Source organism: Chiroxiphia lanceolata, chromosome 11 (genome assembly GCF_009829145.1).
Source record: "Chiroxiphia lanceolata isolate bChiLan1 chromosome 11, bChiLan1.pri, whole genome shotgun sequence".
Lineage (NCBI taxonomy): Eukaryota > Metazoa > Chordata > Aves > Passeriformes > Pipridae > Chiroxiphia > Chiroxiphia lanceolata.
In genome coordinates this window covers 21,293,919-21,316,039 of record NC_045647.1, presented here as the reverse complement: position 1 = coordinate 21,316,039, position 22,121 = coordinate 21,293,919, and the positions used below count along the sequence as shown (strand labels likewise).

The window sequence follows — 22,121 nt, the reverse complement described above, 5'->3', positions numbered from 1 at the left end:
GCTCCTGCAGCACCTCCAGGGAATAAAGTTCATGTGGCTGGGTGGGAAACGCTCAGCCCCTGCCCTCACACTGCACCTTGGTGTTTATCCATGTTTTGGCAGAGTTCATTGTTCGTTACCAGGACAGTGTAAATCAAGGAAAACAGAAAGCATCGGGCTTGCCATGGAACAACGGACACCCCCACAGCAGAGCTTCACTTGCAGAGAAGAACTGGGCAGCCAGGACACTGAGTATATACATTGTGTGTAATGCTGACATTGCTTGAAAATGAATTTTTTACAAGGCAGCTTGTCTGTCTCTGCATGAGTAACAACTGCAGAGTAAAGGAACTGTAAAGCAGAGATCCTGAATGGAGCAATCAACTTTATCTGTCAGTTTTCTCCTCTGCCTAAGGAAGGTTATGGGGTTTATTTTTTTTCCTGGCATATTTAAAAGAGGTTTAGGCAAATAATGTAACATGAGCACGTTTCCTTGGCAAAGATGGTATTCAGTATTTAATATTTGCTCACCTAACTGGAGGTAGTTGTGCCAGCTGTACGTGATGCCACTTCACACAGAGGCAGGAAGTGTTCTCCTTCACTGGTCTGCTGAGCATGAACTGGGAAGAGATTGTAGAAACACACCCTGTATTCTCCTGTATCCTCCTCCTCTCATTTTTCAGACACTCTTTGTGTCACATTTCCTTGTTTCTCCTTGGTCCTCCTTGTTCAGGGTTAACCCTTCATTTTCATTGTCCCAATTAGCAAACTCTTAAAAGGAACCAAAAGAAAACTGATATTATTTACCCCCAATTCTGAATATCACAGTTTAGGAGCTGCTGTTGCCACTGTGATGCTGCAGTGTCTCATCACCTCAAGCATAGCTGAAGTGGAAAACTTCCTAGTCTCCCGCGTCGATGCACCTTTTCCATAGAATTGTTCTTTTCATTCAGATTTTTCCTTAAGTGACCCAAACCCTTCTCTTTCTCTCCCTGCTACTTGGTTGGTAGTCTGAGGCACCTACTTGAAAGTGCTTCAGGTCCTGGTTTAATGCTGAGTCAAAGGTTTGCCCGTTGGCAATTTGCCTGTTGCCTGCTGCCTAACTCTGCTTTTTTAATTGGTAAAACAGTAACAGTGATTTTTTTAAGGGAGTTTCTGATCTGTTATTTTTTTTTCAATTTTGTAACACTCTGGATGTGCACAGATTATGGCAGGGAGTGTGAGCTCAGGAGTCTGAGAAACCCCTGTGGTTGATCCATAGGGCTTGGGGAAGGTGCTCCAGACAGAAAGTTCAGTGAATGCTGAGAGTTGATTGATCTCTGGACAACTGGGAGCAGCTCTGGACTATCCACCACCATGGAGCCCCCTGAGGTGAGCACAGCCTGAAGTGTGATTGGCATTGGAAAGCATAGAATCATGGAATTATAGAATGGTTTGGGTTGGAAGGGACCTTGAAGACCATCCATTCCACCCCCTGCCATGGGCAGGGACACCTGACAACAGAACTGAAAACAGACTTGGACGAAATCTTCAGTGATAATGATTTCAGAACTCTGATTATTCCAGCAGCTCTGATGCAAACCAGGAACCCTTTATCCTGCAGTGATTATTTTGTTAGTCCCATCCTCTCCTTGAGAGCTGCTTCCTGTGCCACCACCTTTGTCTTTTCCCCAAATACCTTTCTAGGGATGACCTGAGATGCAAAGCCCATCCAGACTTAGGGGCACAGCAGCCCTCTTCCCCACTGCACAAGTGTTATGTGGTGCTTTTCCTCTTCCCTTCCCGTGTCCTGAATGTCTCTGCCTCTGGAGAAACTTGGTTCCATTCCTCAGTCATTCCTCAGTCTCTGAGAGCACCGTGCTCTCATGGAACAGGGGATCCTAAAAAGATAGGATTGAGGCATCTCTGCTAAGAAGGAACTGAGAGATGCCAGATTCCAGCTCGCACTTGGAAGTGCACACAACATGGAATGGGCGAATCATGGAATCACAGACTGCTCTGGGTTGGACAGGACCTTAAAGCCCATCCAGTTCCATCCCGTGCCATGGGCAGGGACATCTTCCACTGTCCCAGGTTGCTCCAAGCCCCATCCAACCTGGCCTTGGACACTTCCAGGGATCCAGGGGCAGCCACAGCTTCTGTGGGCAACCTGTGCCAGGGCCTCACCATCCTCAGAGGGAGGAATTTCTTCCTAATATCTAATCTAAACCTGCCCTCCTTCAGCTTAAGCCCATTCCCCTTGTCCTGTCACCCCAGGCCCTTGTAAATAGTCTCTTCCATCTTTCCTGTAGTTTCCCTTCAGATAATGGAAGGCCCCAATTTGGTCACCCCAAAGTCTTCTCTTTTCCAGGCTGAATAATCCCAACTCTCTCCACCTGGAGAGGCTCCATCCCTCTAATCATCTTGGTGCCTCCTCCCAAGCAGATGTGACCAACAGGACAGAAAATATGGGACCCTCAGCTTAGCCAGTGGGGCTCTGCCCTGCCTGGGAGGAATATTCCATGAGAAAGCATGGATGGCCTCAATGCAAGACCCAGAGTATGATTCTGAGGTATTACAACCTATTTAACACATGACCTCAGTAACAGAGATGTCAGTGTGGTCTGGGTTTATGTCCAGCTTTGCATGGACATGGCAGTGCTTTCTGTGTGATGGATGTGCAGAAGGTTTTGTGCTGGGCAGGGAATGCCAGATATTCTAGGAAGCGTCCAGGGCAGCTTAACGCAGTTTTAGAGAGAAAATGGGGTGCTGCTTAGCTGACTGAGCAGTAAGGGCTAAATTACCACTTCTGGTCATAATTCATCCGCTTTTTGCATTCCTGTCTCTGAGAAATATGGAGCAGCTAGTCCCTGAGTGCAGGACACACAAGAAGCCTTAAGCTCCTGGCATATAAATATTTGTGAAGCAGCCAGTCAGTCCTATGCATTAGGGTAAACATCAGTTCTGCTCTTGTATTCCCAAATGCAAGGCTATTTTATTCAAGCCCTAATCTGTGTGCTGTGTAGCTGCCACTAATAAACAGTTTCTTTACAATTAATCTCTAGAGAAAGATTGTTTCCTACCTACTCTGACATGTTCCCTGCAGGAACTTTGCTCTTTGCTTCCCTGGCTTATTCTAGTTTTTGGACATGGTAAAAACCTTTAATGTAGGAATCTGTACTGGGGAGAAGGCAGGGTTTAAAACCAATGACATGGAGATAATTTGTGGAAGGCATAGATAACCAAGTTCAAATCCAAAAGTTTTTATTCAGTCCTGTAACTTCAAAGACAGCAATTTTAATTATGTTGTTGAGAGAAGATGAGAGTATCCACACAGTCTGACTTGCAGTACCTACATGTGGGGTCTCCAAGGAAAGAAGTGGACTCTCATTTTTTATTTAAGTTACTTTCTGGAAGATCTTGTCTCTCTTTTTTTGTGTACAGAGTGTGCCAGGATGAGCAGAGCCAAACCATTTCACATTAATTCCTTCAGTATGAGGAATTTGCTGGAGACTGAAGGCTGGGATCTCCTCTCTCTTGTTTCACTGGGAGAGAAAAATTACTCATCTGTCAAATGTTAACCAGACCCAACTCCCTGAGCTGTTTTGCTCAATACATGGTTTTCATTGACACATTTTTAAATGCGGTTCCAGATCACAGCTGTAACATGCCTGTCCTTTATGCCATCATCCAAAGTGCTTCAATATCTACTTTCCTAAGTATTTCTTTCACAGAGGGAAAGAAGTGTACTCCTCATTTCTTATGAACTGAATGCACCAGCAGACTGAACATTCATTTATAACATGTACTTTCTACTACCTTTGATCTCATTTTTTGTGTGCAGGGAAATTATCTGAATCAGTTCAGTGGTGAAAAAGCATTATGTATACAAAGAATATTTCCAAGGAGCTCTGCTATTGATTTGGACTTGCTTCTTGAGTGTTGTTACAGTGGTTTTACTTGGTTTCTCTATTTTGGGGATTGATTTATGGTTGTTTATGCAGATCAGAAGCCTGAAGGAGGCAAGTGCTTTCAGAGGTGCAGGTACAAGAGTGGGGCAGGGCAGATAAGCAGATGCCTGGATGTCTGCAGCAAATAAGAATCCTGGCTCCAGTTGTCACTACTAAACTGAGCAAATATGTTATGCCAAATAAAGTAATTTTAGCTGATTTATTACAGTGCTTAAAGAAGTTCTGGGGTTTTTTTCAGAATCAAAGTAGGCTATTCTATCTAGCCCTTTTTGCATCTCATCTTCTGATGGACAACTGCAAACCCTATTGACTAAAATATGCCCTTATTCTTGTAGGTATAATACTGAACAAAAATGAAAGTGAAATAACATTAACAAAATCCTGGATTTCTTACAAAAATTTCTGTACCTGGTCACTTGGATGTTCTGAGATGATCCAATAGTTAACATTTTGTTTGCCTTTCTCACATAGGCTCTCAACACCCTTGAAATCTCCATGTAATATGTATTGTTTGTAGTGGGGACGCTGAAAACCAGGAACCAAATCTGAGCAGGGGAGTGAACTCCCACATGACTATTACATCATTTAGAAGTATCAGCAGCCTCTCTCTTTCTTAGAAGAGAACAATCACACCATATTGCTACATGAAAAACTACATTTTTTGCAACGTCTGGGACAGGGCTGCATCTGCAAATGATAGCCTGAGACAATGCAGAAGTAAAATCAGTGTGGAGAGAAAGAACTCCTTTTTTTCCTTCTTTTTTTTTACCTCATAAAACTGATGGCTCAGAATAAGTCTGATGATTCTGATAGTTTTGGGTGTCAAGAGCTCATTCCTGAGTGCAGCAGGAAGCACTAAATGGTTAGGTTTCATAAACTGCCCTAATAGCAATTCAGCAGCTCAGTAGAGGCAAAATCAGGGAGAAGATTCCAGAGTCCACAGTTACATCTGAGTTATAGTAAGGATTCATGGGAAAGAATTGTAGGTTTTATTCTCTCCACCACCATGAGACCACTGATGAATTCTCTGTGATGCCATTAATAAACCTAATCAAATAACACAGAATTGGATGTTACACTGTCGCCACGGCCAACACACCATCCCAAGTGCACGGGGCAGCAGGAAACACACACGGAGAACTGGGATTCTGAGAAACCTGTAGTTGTGAAATGTTACAATTCCAGAGGTTTCAGTCCAGACCAGGCTGTGTGGCACACCTGCCGAGATCAGGCCAGGCTTTCAACTGACGTGCTTGGAACAAGGACTTTAGACTTTCCCAGCTGTTCCTTCTTCCTTATCCCAGGCCACAGACGCAGGGAAAGCAGCTCTAAAGCATATTTGCCTTCATGATACAGGTCAAGAGCCAGGATGAGAACAAAGACACTCCTTGGTGCTGATAACGACTTTTTGTGGTTGAAACTGGATCCCTGATGTGCAGTTGTTTTATGTGGCTCCATCTCCTCATGTTATCAGCCGGGAGCAAGTGCTGGAGTTTCTCTCCTGGTGGATGGAGGCTGACTCCAGATGGGGCTCACTCCCACTTGTACAGAGGGCTACAAAAGCTTCTCCAGTAAGTCCGCTTTGTGGAGGACTCTGAAGGAAACTCTAGTCAAAATTAAAATAGCTGTTAAATTTCACATCTAAGAATTTAACAACTTAGTAACAATAAGAACTTTATTTATTGGAATCATATATTCTAGGTATACAACCACAGACAGACCTTTGTTTGAATTACAAGACAATCAGGGCCACACCTGACATCTCACACAGTGCTTCTCAGGCAGATTCAGAGCCAGACAATTCAACACAAAGCCACTGACCCTTTAGGTTTTTAATGTGATTTTAGGGAGGTTCTGGGTCTTGTTCAGTACTTTCCTTAAAGACACCAGGAGGTGGGAAGTGAAGCCTTCCAGTGATGAAAAATTGCGGGATGGGTGGGTTGTACAGCCAGTGCAAGAGTAGTGCACAGATGAGAAAAGGAACCTTCTGCAACTTCTGAGTTAAGATTTCTCTAAGCTCAAAGAACAGGACAGAAAAACAAGTTGTGATATGAAAAGCCTCTGGTCAATTTTAGTGTTTAGATTATTCCGTGGCAGTGCCAGCCTGTTATTTCTAATGGTGGCTACAACTGTAAAACCTGACTTCTGCTCTAATGGGGACATTCTGGGTCTCTCTGCAGGACTTCAGTCACCTCAAACCGTTCCTGAAGTTCCTCAGACAGAAGGAGGGTGCCCAGGAAACAGCAGCACGTGTGTTCAGCTGTGGGGGTGACTTTCTAGTAAGGCAAGGGCTGCTGCTTTCTGTCACAGGTTAAAGGAGCTGCAGTCACACATTTCCAAACGCTGACTATGAAGGATGAGTCAGGAGAACCCTGCCTGCCTCCCGCCTCTCTGGGGAACAGGCCGACTTGGCAGCTCAAGGAAAGACTTGTTAGTGAAGGAACCAAAGCCAGGCAGAGCAGAGCGGTGCTCCTTGGTGTCCCCTGAGCTCAGGCAGAGACCCCACGGTGTCCCCTGAGCTCGGACAGAGACCCCACGGTGTCCCCTGAGCTCGGACAGGGCTCTCCAGCCCGTTTGCCGCCCATCCCATAACTGGGCAGCGCTGGCCACTCGCTCTGCCCTCCCCCCGGGGGTTCCTGTGCCAAAGGCTGCTGGAACACGCCCAGTGCCGAGCCCGCGGCTGCCATGGGGGCTGAGCCTTTGTTGGGCACGGGTCAGGGTCCCACACCGCGTTCAGGGGGTGAAGGCAATGTCAGCCTGGTAAAGGCACCAGTACTGGGCACCGAGCGCCTCAGCCTTCCACGTGTGCTCCCGGCAGGGCTGCCCCAAAGGCATTGCCGGACTCATTCTAGTGCCTAAACGGCCCGGGCTATTCCAGACTGGGTCTAAATTCCAAATGACACCTACCCCTAAGGCTTTTGATATAAAGGTAACCAGGCCCTTGCAGATACGGCAACGTGCTGATCTGCTTTGCATATTTTTCTGCTTTTCAGCCAGTCTGACGCGGCCAAAGGCATCTGCTGACTCAGGCCCATCTCTGGCAATTTGGGGGAGTTCTGTGTCTCCAGCCAAGTATCCAGAAGAGACAGAGGGTCATTCACTGGTGAAAGAGGCACTGGGAAGTACTGAGGTCAGCTACCAAACCAGAGTGAAATTCCAGCTTTAGTGCAGTATGAAATCAGAAAACTCTTCAACGGAGAGGTGTTCCTGCATCTCTGGATTTCCAGGTTTCATATCCTGGATACGTTATGGTGTGTGCTAAGAGCAAACAACAGCACCAGCTGAGGTTTACCTTGCAGGGGGAAGTGCATAGTCAGAGCCAAGGTAGAGTGAGTAAGAGCAACATGACTTTTACAAATCCATTCATTTTTGCATTCTCGGAGGTTTGGTTTGGGGTCATTCCTGTTTCTCCCATGCCCCTCCTGTAGAGACACTCAGATAGGAGAGCTTTTGCACCATCTGGAGGAAGGAGCTATTTGGTTTATACATCCAGATTCTCTTCTGTGCAGATGAGCTCAGTGCAGGGGTGCTGACCACAACAAATCCAATACCCAGCTCTTTGGGCCACGTTTGTACCGACCCCATTAGAGCTGATCCATGTCTGGAGAGAAAGTCTCCCAAAGCAACTTCAGCCAGTCCAGGCCAATTGAGAGTCACTGGAGAGCTGGTTCCCCTCAGTCCAGACTTTGGAAAGATGGCTGGAGTTGATTAGAAATTTTTGGTAACCAGAGGGCAAAATTTTTTATCACAACATTAAAGTCTCTTTCCTTTCTACTCCCACTTTTGAATAATTCACAGTTGAAAACTCATTTCACTTGGTCTTTCAAACATGAAAGTTGGCCTTTGATCTAGAACTAAGCACGGAAAGCTTTGACCCAAGAGGAATGTATTTATTGAAGCTAGAAACAATAGAAACAAGGGTTTAAACTGAGTACCAACCCTGATTTTCAGAGGTTACTGCCTGAGTTTGCTGAGGTTGTGTATAACACTTCAGTCAACGGATAAAATATAAAATATTGTATTTATTGGAGCTATTTCTTCTGTGTAGTTCTTCACCAAATCAAGACTTAGGTATTCCAACAGTTTTACGTTATTAATATGTTTTGAGCCCCTTTTCTTCCCTTGCCAGGGGGAGTTCTGTACCTGGCAGAGAAGTGTCCCAGGACATAGAGAGCCAAGGGCTGAAAGCGAGAAACCTTCCAGCCCCTGCATTCTATTATTAGTGTCTGAGAGCTCTTCCCCAGGAGACAGGGGTTCCTACACAGAAGAAAGCTTCATGGGAAATGTTTGAGACAGATCATCATTAAATCCACTGTGATTCAGTGATGTGAATGTACAAATTCAATGTGGCTCAATCACTCTTTCATCCCAGAGCCCCAGTCAGGTTACTTTACTTCTGGGTTCCTTCCAGCATTGAAAAGAAACCAAGGGACATTTTCAACCTTCAGAAAAGGATATGAAACTGTACCAAGTTTTTTTCCAGTACTGCCCTAGTAATTCTTACATCTTCAGATGCCTAAAGGAGATCTGTACCTTTGGTGTCATCCTACAAAGACACTACTGTCGGAGATTGCAACACAGACAACTATTATTTCATATATTTCCAGCTGAGGGAAAAAATGAACCAACAATCACTGAAGTCTCAGGACAATCACACAGAGCCCAGAGCTGTGCAATGTGGACTTGAGCCTGACTGCACCAGCTGGGCAGGGAAGTTGGATGCTTTTGGTCCATAAAGGCAGCATCTCCAGCAGCTGGAAGCACCTGGCACAACGTGTTGGAGTTTCTCTGCATCTCCCTGTGGAGAATGTGGAGCAGCACTGGGCACAGCTCTGCACTCAGCAGCACTGAGGATCAGAGAGGGGTTCTGTTGCTCAGGGCTCACCTTGTGAAACTGGTGTCTTGGTCTGAGTCCATTTTTTATTGATTGGCTGGTCTAACGGGATTTGTGCCCTTCCCTCATTCTGTCTGAATGCACAGAGAGCCAGAAAAATCAGTAACAACTCCCTGAAGTTGTGGTCTCCATTCTCCAAATCACCTGCTGTCCCCCTTATTCCCAATGGTTGTGCAGAACACCACAAACAGTCCCCGGGAGCAGGGCAGTGCTGCACAGCAGGGAGAAATTAAACCCTCTGACTTGTAAAGCTGCACTAGCTTAGTCCCAGAATTTCAGTGGACTAAGAACTTTGTAATGCTCTTGAAAGAGCTTCCATGAGAATACACAGCCAGATGTGACTCCTGGAGTATCCCAAGGGAACAGAAGGAGCCTCTCTGAATAGGTTGTGGGACATGTCCTCAATGACAGTGGTACCTACCAACACTCTCTTCAGCTTCATGCTCTGCCTGTCAGCCACAATAAACTCATCAAATGTCTTTAACAGATAAATGATGCATTTGGGGACACTGCTCCACTTGAACTTATATAGAACGGGGGGACAGCTTTGTGTTTTCCTTTGTTGTCTAATACAGGTTTGAAGCCTGTCTACGGTGCGGGGCTTGGCAGTGAAGGGGTACTTCTAACACCCAGAATCATCACTAGAGGTCAGAAATAGTAACTGAAAAAGACCTTACAATCACAAGGATCCAATATGGATAAACTTGAGATTTTTTTTTTTAGCAAAACACACATCTGTGTAGCTGCAGATGGCTTTTATGAGGCTGTACAGCTAAGAACACATTGCCTTCTGCTAACTGCAAAGCTGTAATAAAGTTAAAATACAAATGTTTCTGTTTTCTTGTCCAACAGAACAAATAGGATGCTGTGCTGATATGTCAGTACCACCCAGTACACTCAAATTTCTCCCAAGATTATTTTTATAGATGTTTCACTCACTCCCTGGTGAACAGACTCAAAGTTTTTCTCCCTGGAGAAGTGAACCAGGCTTTAATTTCTGTCGAAGACAGAACAAGTCAGTCTGGGATCTTGCATCATGTTCTCATTGTTGCCAGATTTCCTTTCCTATGCGCATCAATAACAATCTGTAAATGTTAGTTCAAGTGTCCACAGCTTGTCTGGGGAAAGCTGCACTGCACATCCAGGCTGGGGAGTGCATTTGCTAGCCCTGGATCCGTCCAGGAATGGACCCTGAGCTGGGATCCACAGAGGCTCAGGGTCAAACTGATGGGCACTACCTGTATCCTGAGGATAACTGTGTCATTTGGAACCACTGTCTCCCTCAAAACATGCATCCTGCATGGACCAGCATCTTTTCCAGTGGCAAACTTTCAGACTTGAGCTCAACCAGGGGACCAGCGAGGGTAAATCCTGCCCTCCCTCCTCACGACTCAAAGCAAGGGCCAACTTGCCACATGAACACTGAACCCTCCCAAGGCCAAGAGCCTTGTTTGGTGCCATAGGACAACAACCTGGGTTTGGTTGTGAGAGCTCCTAAACAAATCCCTGATATCCTGGTATTAATCCAGGATTTCTGGCTCACTGTCAGATTACAGACTGATCTGGAAAGAGTTAACAATAATTTCCCTCCTGCCCTGCAGCAAATTCTCCTGCAAAATATCTGCAGGTAGCTGGAAACAAACATCTAGAGATGCAGGAGCATGGGGGCATCTGAGCAGCTCTGCAGCTGCACACAGGCAGCAGCAAATTCCTCTGCTGGCTGTATGTGAGGTTAATGCTGGTTGTGGGAAGCGAGATGGAGGGGTTAAGGGGCTGGATATCCATAGCCACTCTTTCAGATTACTTTATTCAAATCCTGGATCACAAGTGTTTTCAGAACGTTTTAACAACATTAACTCCTACTCGTCTCAATGGTGAGTACACTGGTACTGAGGCCGTGCTGGAGCTGGCATGTCATGGCTCTACACTAAAAAATTCCAACTATAAGGATATAAAGAACATGTGGAAGTTCCTGCAGCCAAGTGCTTGCAATCCATAAACCACAAACTGTCTCTGGCTTGTGGGGATGGGAAGTGCTGCAATTCATTAGTGAGCACAGTTGCACGTGGGGATGGAGGAGGACATAGTTTGGGGTGTTCCTGGAGCCTGTGTGACTGTGCCCTGGCTGAGCCATGGCCATGGCACAACCAACTGTGCTGCTCTGGTGCTGTGCATCAAGGACATTGTCACAGTTGTGCTTATTGAGCTGTGGAGTCCATGGCCCAAAGGATGTATGTTTGTAATGAACTGTGGGACAAGGCCTGGGAAACAAGCACAGAGGTTTATACCTTTTACCTAAACCTCAGCCAGAGGAAAGCAGCAAAACCCCTCAAAAGTCACTATAAAAAATCAAGCTGCATTTCACATTTCGCTTCCAGCTGCAGGGAGTGAAGCAGAGCTGCCAAACAACGAGGCCAAATGGATACCTGCTCAAAACAAAAGTACCAGAGCAAGCAGTTAATATCTAATTCTAAATTAGAGCTTCATTTCTTGGAAGTCATCTGTGAGCTGTCCCCTCACAGAAGGTTACAGAGTGCCTGGATGTGATGTAATTGTTCTGGCACTGACAACCTGCTGAGAACTAACTCTGCTGGGATTAGTTCATTATAACTGAGAGACTGAGTGAATCAACAGTGTTGCCCAGATTAGGGCACAGAACTAGAAAGAAATTCCTTGGACCTCAGGTCCAGTGCTCCTCCTATCACAAAGAAATTCTCATTATCAATGGGGTGATGACCTGCCACCTCCAATTCATTGTTTTTTGAATCCTGCCTGACTTGGTGGGGAAGGCTGAAGGATAATTTAGGAGTAGTTGTATGAACGAGGCCATCACCATTTTCACTGTGTCAGCTGGTAAAAACTTGTTTATTCATGAATATCACCCAGTTTAAAATACAAAATGTGACTAATTGTCTTTCTTTTCAGGCTGTCCTCTTTAACATTCAGATGGAAGTATGTTCACTCAGAGGGTGATAGTACAACCAAGATGTGGTGACTTTACTGTGAATTGCACAAGTAGTGGTAAGTGTTTGAAAACCAAATTTTAAGGTATTTTTGCAATGGGAGTCTCCATGAAGTATAGGCTGAATGGGACAATTCTAATATCTAAATCTCCAAGTTTTGTCTCTTTACATTTGCTGCCATTTTGTCTGTTCCAATGAGTCACAACATAATTACATTTAGAATGATAACAAACTTGAAAAGCTGGCAGTCCTGAGCATTTGGTATTTCTAGAATGGAGAAGTGATAGCTGGTACTTTAAATGTAACAAGTCAAGCTTGCTGAAATTTTTCCAGCCAGGACAGTTTTCCATCAGAAAATGTTGATTCAGTGGAAACTTACTGGACTATTTCTGGTCAATCCTTAATCTTAGCAACTCTATGCTGATGTGAAGTGACTCCTGTTTAACTGATACTGTGGATGGCTCCTTCTTGCTCATTTTCTCCTGCAGTTCAGCAAAACAGTAGGTGCACCTTTGGCTCTTCAGTGCTGCACTGGTCAACATGGAGGTACAACTTATTTTTAACAGTAGTTTTAAGTACTGAAGTTCTTTTTTTTTCCCCTCAAAAGAAACTTGCAGATCTGAACACATAGTTGTCACAGTCTGGGTTATTTTCCTCCATTTACTCTTGGCTGACATGACCCATAGGGTATAAATTGAATTATCATCACTCACATCATTAGAGTCTCCCTTTGCCACATGTCTCCTGTGCAGCCTGGGAATGACACTGTCCATCCTTTTGCTTCCAGGGCAACCTCCCTCTGTATTTTTCATTGCTCATAGTAATTCCTGAACACAAGGAATGCTGCTGCCTGACTTCTTGTGAATCTGAGCTCGGGCAGTCACTCTTGTCTTCAGACTTTGCTACCTTCCATGTCTGTCTAATATTGTAGCCAAAACTCCCCTTCTTACTGTTAAAATTACTAATTTTTAACCTTGCTTTGGAGCGTCTCAGGCTCTGCTTTGCCCCTCTCCTCACTCCTGCTGCAGTGCTGGTTCTTTTGTCTCTCTGGCACAGTGTGGGACACAAGAGCTGCCTCCCGAGCAGCTTTCCTGGGCCTCATTAACTCCTGCTGAAGTTTCATATTTCAGATGCCAGTTTAAGGCTTTGGTCATAATCTTCAAAGTAGTCAATGGATCAAGCCTTAGCTACATTAAAGGCTGAATTTTGATCTCTGAACCATCGTGACAGCTGCATTTCCTTGGGGCAATGGAGATTACAAAGCCTATGAGGAAGTGTGGGAAAGGGAGGAACACGGTGATCTTAACTGAGAGGAGCAAGGGATGGAAACAGTGCTCAGAAGATGTGGTACAGATCCAGACCTTTCAAAACTGAGCCACTCCAAAAAGTGATTTCCTCCTGTCTGTGAGCAAACAAACAGCAACACCTCAGCACCTCATTGAAACAAATCCTGAGGATATTTTTTATAGAAAGTCACCAGAAATTGCTACAAATTGGGCTTTAAATGCAAAGTTCTCAAGCAGCCAAGTGCTAGAACATCTTTTTTCCCTTGTCTTCGGATGTGTCCCTGCATTCCCAGAATGCCCCAGTGGTAAGAGATTGTCTGGATGAAGCAGAATCAGCACCAAAAATAAATGCAAAATATTCAAATAGCAACAATCAAATACAGATGAGGAGTCTCTTCTTTAAGAGGGACTTTCTGTGAAGCTGATGATTAATATAGTGCACGGTTTACTTTTGAAGATAAACCAGAGGTTTTCATTCCTATTCCAAGCTAAATTAGTGCATTTCAAGCTCAGTGTTTATCCAAACACAAAGGTCCCACTTGGTTAATCTTCCACGGAGGTTTCAACCAACCCAGTTAAACTGGTATAAACACTTCTGTAAAGACTCTTAGTTTAGTTTATGTCAACGTGGAATCTGTTTATGGCAACCCAAAATAAGCTATTCTTACACTTGATTACAAATGTCAGCCAACATCTTGCACCGATTTTGGCTGAATTGATTTAAAATAGAATCTCAGCATAAACTAGTGCAACTTCCCCGTAAACTGGAACCTTCTCTGGTGCGATCCCCGTGTCCCGCATGGCACGTCCTCCCTCTCGTGGCGGACGCGGAGATTCGCAGTGTCGGGAGCGCACGAGAAAGGCCCTAAAATGGACTAATTGGGCTGCCCTGAGCCACGGCCTGGCAGCAGGGACAGTAAACCGGCCCTTAATTTGGTATTTAAAGGTAAATGAACACAGCTTTAGAAAAAAGAGAATTGCAAAATACTAAAGTTGGTATTTCGAAAAATAGAATTTATAATCATTTTGGAATAAAGTTACTACTAAATTATCAGTAAACATTGCTGGTAAAACCACTTTATTAAAATCACATTATTATTAATTACATTAATAATAATGAACTAGACTACTAGTATAGAATCACAGAGTCACAGATGGGTTTGGGTTGGAAGGGACCTTAAATCCCATCCCATTCCATCCCTTGCCCTGGTCAGGGACACCTTCCACTAGCCCAGGTTGTTCCAAGCCCCATCCAGCCTGGCCTTGGACACTTCTAGGGATCCAGGGGCAGCCACAGCTTCTCTGAGCAACCTGTGCCAGGGCCTCCCCACCCTCACAGGAAAGAATTCCTTCCCAATATCCCATCTATCCCTGCCCTCTGGCAGTGGGAAGCCATTCCCTGTGCCCTGTCACTGTCCATCCCTTGTCCCAAGTCCCTCTCCAGCTCTCCTGGAGCCCCTTTAGGCCCTGGAAGGGGCTCTCAGGTCTCCCTGGAGCCTTCTCTTCTCCAGGGGAATCCCCCCAGCTCTCCCGGCCTGGCTCCAGAGCAGAGGGGGTCCAGCTCAGGGGATATCTCTGTGGCCTCCTCTGGACCTGCTCCAGCAGCCCCACACCCTTCCAGTGCTGGGAAGTACAGTCTCCTAACACCATCTATTACTATGGGTACACTACCACTGCTGGCGCAGCCTATGCTCTGGGAGGGTACCAGGAAAGGAAAGCTGGCAAGGATGGGTGATCAGGAATTGGGGGGGGCTTGGTCGGGGTGGGGACGAGGAGAGAAGGTCCAGAGGAATGAAGTTTGCAGATTTGAGACAGTCCAGAAACTACATTTCCAAACTGAGTGTCCCTTGGCATCCTCTGGTGGCAGAGAAACTCCTGGACAGCTGGATGCCAAAGAGACACTGAGCATCCAGGCCTTTGCCCCACGGCAGTGCTGAGGCACAGGATCACAGTGATCCATGTGGCCTTCCCAGCCCTGCCCCTTTGGATACTGAGGATAGAAACACCACCCAGGGCCTGCAGGGGAGGGAGCTGTGCCTCTCACAGATGGGAAACAGCTGCCTAAGGCTGCAGGGGAAGCACAGCTACACGACATCCATCCCTGCCTTTATCTGCTGCTTGCCCCACGGATCACCTGAGCAACCCGCAGGTGATTGCCAACATGCTCAGCGGAGGCTTGGAGCTGTCATAACAGCCTAAATCCAGCAATCCCAAATTAATGTAATTGCTGGGATTACTTTACTGACACTATTAGAAGGTTTTCTCCTTCGAAATGTTGCCTAAAAAGATTTGGTGCCAGATGAGTCCTCTTCTCTCATGCTCCACCCTGCCAGGGTAAAGCTGTGTCTTACAGTCAAGGACAGTGAGATGATCAGAGGGATGGAGCCCCTCTGCTACAAGGAAAGGCTGAGAGAACTGTGATTGTTCAGCCTGGAAAAAAGAAGGCTCTGGGGTGACCAAATTGGGGCCTTCCATTATCTGAAGGGAAACTACAGGCAAGATGGAAGAGACTATTTACAAGGGCCTGGGGTGACAGGACAAGGGGAATGGGCTTAAGCTGAAGGAGGGCAGGTTTAGATTAGATATTAGGAAGAAATTCCTCCCTCTGAGGATGGTGAGGCCCTGGCACAGGTTGCCCACAGAAGCTGTGGCTGCCCCTGGATCCCTGGAAGTGTCCAAGGCCAGGCTGGATGGGGCTTGGAGCAACCTGGGACAGTGGAAGATGTCCCTGCCCATGGCACGGGATGGAACTGGATGGGCTTTAAGGTCCTGTCCAACCCAGAGCAGTCTGTGATTCCATGATTCGCCCATTCCACGTTGTGTGCACTTCCAAGTGCAAGCTGGAATCTGGCATCTCTCAGTTCCTTCTTAGCAGAGATGCCTCAATCCTATCTTTTTAGGATCCCCTGTTCCATGAGAGCACGGTGCTCTCAGAGACTGAGGAATGACTGAGGAATGGAACCAAGTTTCTCCAGAGGCAGAGACATTCAGGACACGGGAAGGGAAGAGGAAAAGCACCACATAACACTTGTGCAGTGGGGAAGAGGGCTGCTGTGCCCCTAAGTCTGGATGGGCTTTGCATCTCAGGTCATCCCTAGAAAGGTATTTGGGGAAAAGACAAAGGTGGTGGCACAGGAAGCAGCTCTCAAGGAGAGGATGGGACTAACAAAATAATCACTGCAGGATAAAGGGTTCCTGGTTTGCATCAGAGCTGCTGGAATAATCAGAGTTCTGAAATCATTATCACTGAAGATTTCGTCCAAGTCTGTTTTCAGTTCTGTTGTCACCAAAGTTGGGAGGAAGAGGAGAGGCTGGTCAGGGCCAGCACAGCCTGTGGGTGTCCTCGGGGCCCTGAGAGGAGTGTGAGGAGTACAGAGCACTTCTGGCAATGCCCTCAAAGAAAACCTGTAGAGAAGAATAAAGAACCCCCACATAACTGGCTGGGAGCTCAGGGAGTCTGGAAAGGTAAAGTGTGTGTGGCAAACCCCTTTGTAGCACATTTTGGAGTGGCACAGTCAGGAAAGACAGAGTTTCTGCTTGTTAGACATGTAAGCAGTCAGTCTGGGGGCAAGCTGCTGCTTCTGGAAACACTGGGCTCCGTTACAGAGGCCCAGGGCTTGTCTCATCACCCCGAGGTGACTCATTGCAGGGTTCAGCTCCGAGAGGAGGAGAAGGGGACCCTGAATCCCAAGTGATTCTGAGTTCCCTTTGTCACAGTTATTCCTATTGCTTATTACACTGCACTGTAGGGAGGGAAGAAACTTCAGGAGAACAGCTAGGCAAAGGATGAAGCATCTCTTCCATACTGAAGGCCAAATACGTCTTTGATGACCCATAATAACAAAATTCTTACTGTCATTCAGTAACAAGATGGAAAAAACTCATGTGGCTGTTTAGTTTTATGCTGAAGTTGCACATCTGGCTCCATAGTTCGGGCTCTTCTCTGATCCTCGTTTTCCCTCTGTGTTCAGGAACAGTGAAGTGACCAGTGTCAGGCAAGGACATGTGACAGTGCAGAACTTATCCCTGCTGAACAGCATTGGGACAGGGAATTCATTGACTGGACATAGGAAAACTGGACAAAACTATTGCAAAGTTCATGGTCTTTACATGTATTAATTCAACGCACTGACACAGACATTTTGCACATCCTGCTCACATGGTTTGCATTAAAAAGCATTATGAAATCCCAAAGTCTAGTGCCAGATGGTTTTGGGTTTCTTTGCTTGTATAAAAGGTTTAATTTAGGTGCATGGAAAATGTAAAATACTCTGGTAATGGCTTTAGCAGGACACCCAGCCTGCATTTGCTTTATTCATCACCCTGCTGGCTCCTTCTGCATGTTATATTTGAGTCATGATAAAACTTCAAAACATGAATTCAAATTTACTGACTTCCCAGAACACACTATGCTCTGTAAAATGCTTAAAGGGATTGATGTGAAAGGAAATAATCCTAAAGACCCTCTGTGCTGAGAAACCACACGGTGAACAAAAATAACCCTCTCTTTCAAAATGCATGGCTCCCAGGAATGCCTGAGCCTGGTCCTGAGTGCAGAGGGAAGGGGGCAATGGGGAAAGGTCAGCCATACAGCTGTTGCTCCTGCCAGCAGCTTTCTGCCTGCTTTACTTGACGAGCTGAATGAGCCTTTTAGCTCCTATTAACAGGGATCACATTTTTCAGCTGATCTTTTCTTGGTGGAACAGATGAGCACCAGGAGTATAAATACGGAGTTAACTTGAAATCTGAGCTGTTGGAATTCACACATCCCATTCTCCAGGGCAGGAACAGGGTGAAGGGGCCCTGGCACTCTCCGGGTGTCCTCCTGCAGGGCCACTGTCCCAGCACGTACTGGGGCTCTGCCTCCTCACTATTCACATATAGAATTACTGCCCTCAGCCAATCACACTCCAAATGCAAGTGCAAAATATTGACCTGGTTAATCCAGTAGCTTTCTAGGAGATAATAATGAAAATAAGCTGGATTGTGTTTTAGAACATTTTGAAGTTATTTCTTTAACTGGATGTGATTTTAGTTTTTTTAAACTTAGTCTAGATGGGGAAGCCAGTGACCAGTTAGAGACAGTTTTTACCTCAGCATCCTCTTTTCTACTGCTTCAGAAATAAATTGCTTATTTTCAGAGGCACCACAAAAGCAAGGGCATGACATATGAACAGTGGTCTTGTTCTCAGAGACGTAATGGGAGGAAGGCTGGTTTGTACAGAGGGAATCCCCTGGCTCTGCTCACCACCTTTTATCAGTTTTCACTTACCCTTTTTCCAGCAGTACGTTTTCCCCTGAGTTTCTGTGTAAAACCCAGAGAGACGTCAAATAGAAAAACAACCCAGGGTTTTCAGATTTGATTTTGACAGGTTTAGTATTACCAAAGAGTCTGTGTTTCCACTTGTACTGCAATACATACAAAATTGCTGACTTGCATTACATTTGATCAGTCTCCAAGTACTCTGCAATAATTATTTGGGAGTAATTTTTCTATCTTGTTTTTCTCTAAAAAGCAAGTGAAACAAAGCAAAATTTAGGAGAGCTGCAGGCTGCCATGAAAACTCGTGAAATGCACACAGCAGAGTGGACAATTCCAGGATTACAGAGGCCTCCTGGTCTGTACTGCACAGTCCCAGGTAAGTCTCCTCAGCTGTCCCACCTCCCCAGTGCCACTGGAAGCAGCTGCTGATGTCAGCTGAGCCTGCACTCAGGATTTTTTAGAGGGGTGGAGCTGGGGAGGAGCAAGAACAATATAACAAGTGTGTCAGGCGGTCCCGAGGTGCTGGTGGTGCCGAGGTCAGGAGCACACCCTGCGCTCAGGGCTGACTCCAGGGTGAAGTCACAGCCTGGGAGCTGAGTGTGTGCCCAGGGCTTGGCACAACTGCCCTCCCAGCTCTGGGGTGGGGCAAATTTCAAAGGACTTTTCAGAATCAAAGAGTCAGGAGCTATAGGCCCAACAGGGGGATGGGGAACATATAAAGCTTAACAAGGCCTGGAGCTGCAGGCAAGGCATCTGAAGGCTTTTTAGATTCTGTATTGGCAGAAAGTGCCCTTGAGCAGCCCCCACAAAACGAATGATCAGCACAGACACGGGTGGGAGCAGTTTGTTACACTCTAAATCCTCCTTGTTCAGTCTGTGCTGTATCAATGTCACATCTTTTAAAACTGGAAAGACAAAAGTTTCTCCGTCCTCCTCATTTTGCCAGCTCTCCCACTGCTGCCCTACCTATCCAGAGGCAGTCCAAAGAGTGACAGAGTACCATGGATTATTTACTGGTGTTTTCCTCTTGAAGCCTCTGTGCTGGGTTTCTTGTGAATCTACCAAATTTTAATAATTTTCATACATTTTTCAAGATAAAACACATAATCAGTTAACATTGAGACAACTAAAAAAAACCGATTCAACAATTTCCAAGGATGGCCCTTGGCTTTGAAGGAGTCCCTGTGATCTCTTTTCTGATAACTCCAGTGCTCCAATGCTCCAGGGTCGGGACTTGCCTACAATTATGGTCATTCCTCACTTCTGAGTGTCTCAAATGCAGAACCTTAGAAAACAAATCACACGCACGATTCACCCCCTGGGAAAACCTTGGGTTATGTGACCTGTGTGGTATCACAGAGATCTGTGACACAAACATGGACAGAATTCGGTTACCCAGGACAAAGTTCAGTTCTCTGAGCCATGACATTGTCCTTTCCCTTTCCTGCAGCGTCCTTCCTCCTTGTGCATCTCCCAGCTTTTCCAACAAGGTAAACATTCCATTAGCACACAATTGACTCCAAGGAGGCTGGGAAAAGTAGCACTGAATTACTTCACTGAAGGCTATTGTTATTCTGTGCACAAGATTCCTAAATAAAGGTTGTATAAACAAACTTAACCCTAGCATGTCCCAGTTTGGGACTGCCTGGTCTGTATTCCAATGTATTCTAATAACTGTGTTTAACGGATGAATTTTGTCTGGGAATCCTCATGCATCACCAATACTCTGCAGTTGCTCCCTGTAGCAGTCTCAGTTCTCAGATATGAAGGCCTCAAAAATTAACAATTATATTCACCAATACTACTGGACTGGCCAAAAGCTACTTTCCTGCCTTGGTAGAGGGAGGTTTCGTTCCATTAAAAGAAAATTTAATGGGGTGGGCTCAGAGCTTCCCTTCATACCTGTACAAGGGGAAGGGCTCTCTGTGGCCTCCACGTGAGGAACCACGAGCTGTTTGATTTACAAGCCTCCCTGTTCTTCCTTGAAAGGGCAAACGTGCCCAGGCTGGCTGGCAGAGTGGCCTGGGGGAGCAGAGATCCCCAGCTCCTGCACACACGGCCTGGCCAGGGTGCTCCTGAGGGAGCTCAGCCACACCACTCACCCCCTGCAGAGCTCCGAGGTACAGTCAGTCCAACACAGGCCCTGCACTCCTGGTCTCTTTCAAACCAAACACAGGGAGCTGGTAATTACTGCTGTGCCACAGCAGCAGTGCTGGCACCACAAACCTGTTCATCCAGTTGGCTAATTTGTTTCTGAATGTTCCAGTGTCAATGTTAGTCACTATATGAATGTAACAACAGGCAACACCCAAGGTCATTCCCAACTCAAAATATCAAAATACATTCTTGAGGTACTTTCCATTTGTTATTGCTCTTATCACTTTTCCCAGTTTGAAGCTGACTGAGAGCTGCTTCCAGGAAAATAATCACGGCCATAGCAGGCAGTGTGTTTTCTCCTGGTATACACTGAAGGCAGAAACGTGATAATTTCTGAAAACTAATGTCTCCCTTCTGCAAAGACAAAAATCAATTCATTCCATTTATTCTTCGGTTTTCAAGGGCATCTGATTTTTCTCCTAATTCACATACAACCTCCTTTCCCTATTTTTGCTAAATACCAGCATTGTGCCATTTTCAGGCTCACATGGATAAAACCTCCTTGTAGATGACTCATTTTATTAGTGTGACTGACCTTGGAAATGGATGTTTATGATATAACTATGACTAGACTTTCAGCTGCCTGAATCTTAAAGGAATAATTTTTTCAAGAAGACTTTATTATTATTAAGTGTGCCTATTAAAGCCGGTGATTATACTAATAATCTGAGTTATAGCATGTTTAATTACTATAATATGATATGATCCAATAGGACACCTGTGAGGAAGAGCAAACCATATTTATGAGCAATGACAGGCTTTTTATTCCATTTTATTGAATAACAAATACCATCCTTCTCTTAGGTGACTCTCTCTACTTTTACAGTGTTTATATAAAAACAAGCCAGTCATATATAGTATATGTCATACCATCAACTTGGAATCAGAAATGTCTTGAAAACCAGGTGTCTGCAGCTGTGAAGTCCATACACACAATTTGATATTTTGTGCCAAATGCACCAGTAATGCCTAAATCCCTCATGCAGGGTATTGGGAGTTCCCTTTTGCAGGCTATGGAAACATTTTATGCCCCCATCTCTAGCTGGCATTGAAACAGAAACTACGCTGACAGGTCTCTTAAAAATTACATTATAGGTTGTTCCTGCTTTTTACTATTCTTGTAAAGTCTTCCTAAAAGAACTACAATTGAAACACTGGCCACAATGGAAACACTGGCACATTTTAGGCAGATCTTTGTTTCTACTCAAGGAACCTGTTTATCTTCTCCTGTGGATGTGGCACCTGGGGACATGGGTTAATGGTGGCCTTGGCAGTGCTGGGGAGTGGTTGGACTTGATGATCTTGAAGGTCTTTTCCAGCCTAACAATTCTATGATTCCATACCCAACATGTTGTAAAGTTGGTCAAATAATCACGAAACACTGGAGAAAAAATGCCTTAGAAGTGTGAAGTCTCGTTGCTCATGTAGTGGGGTAAGAAATTCAAACAGCATTTCCATGTATGCCAAAAGACTTGGATTTACTCTGACTCCTCCATCAGTCTTTACGATCTTCAAGAATCACTTCCTATTTTGTATTAAAAACTCATCCAATATTTAAGCTGTGCTTCAGGCAGGCCTGTTCCTGCTCTCTTCCAAGAGAGAGTCCCTTTTTACTGGGCACATTTTCTT

General features: G+C 45.4%; 1 long non-coding RNA gene across 2 annotated transcripts; it reads left to right on the top strand.

Moving 5' to 3' along the window:
• Positions 1-1,183: 1,183 nt before the first annotated feature.
• LOC116792511 lies at positions 1,184-19,891 on the top strand. 2 transcript variants are annotated; one of them, XR_004359157.1, is made up of 4 exons: positions 1,184-1,350; positions 11,749-11,844; positions 12,275-12,332; positions 15,973-19,891. It is a non-coding gene; the product is annotated as an uncharacterized LOC116792511 (long non-coding RNA). The 2 variants fall into 2 exon arrangements; XR_004359158.1 differs by lacking the exons at positions 11,749-11,844; positions 12,275-12,332; positions 15,973-19,891 and adding exons at positions 5,286-5,500; positions 6,923-9,450.
• Positions 19,892-22,121: the final 2,230 nt, after the last annotated feature.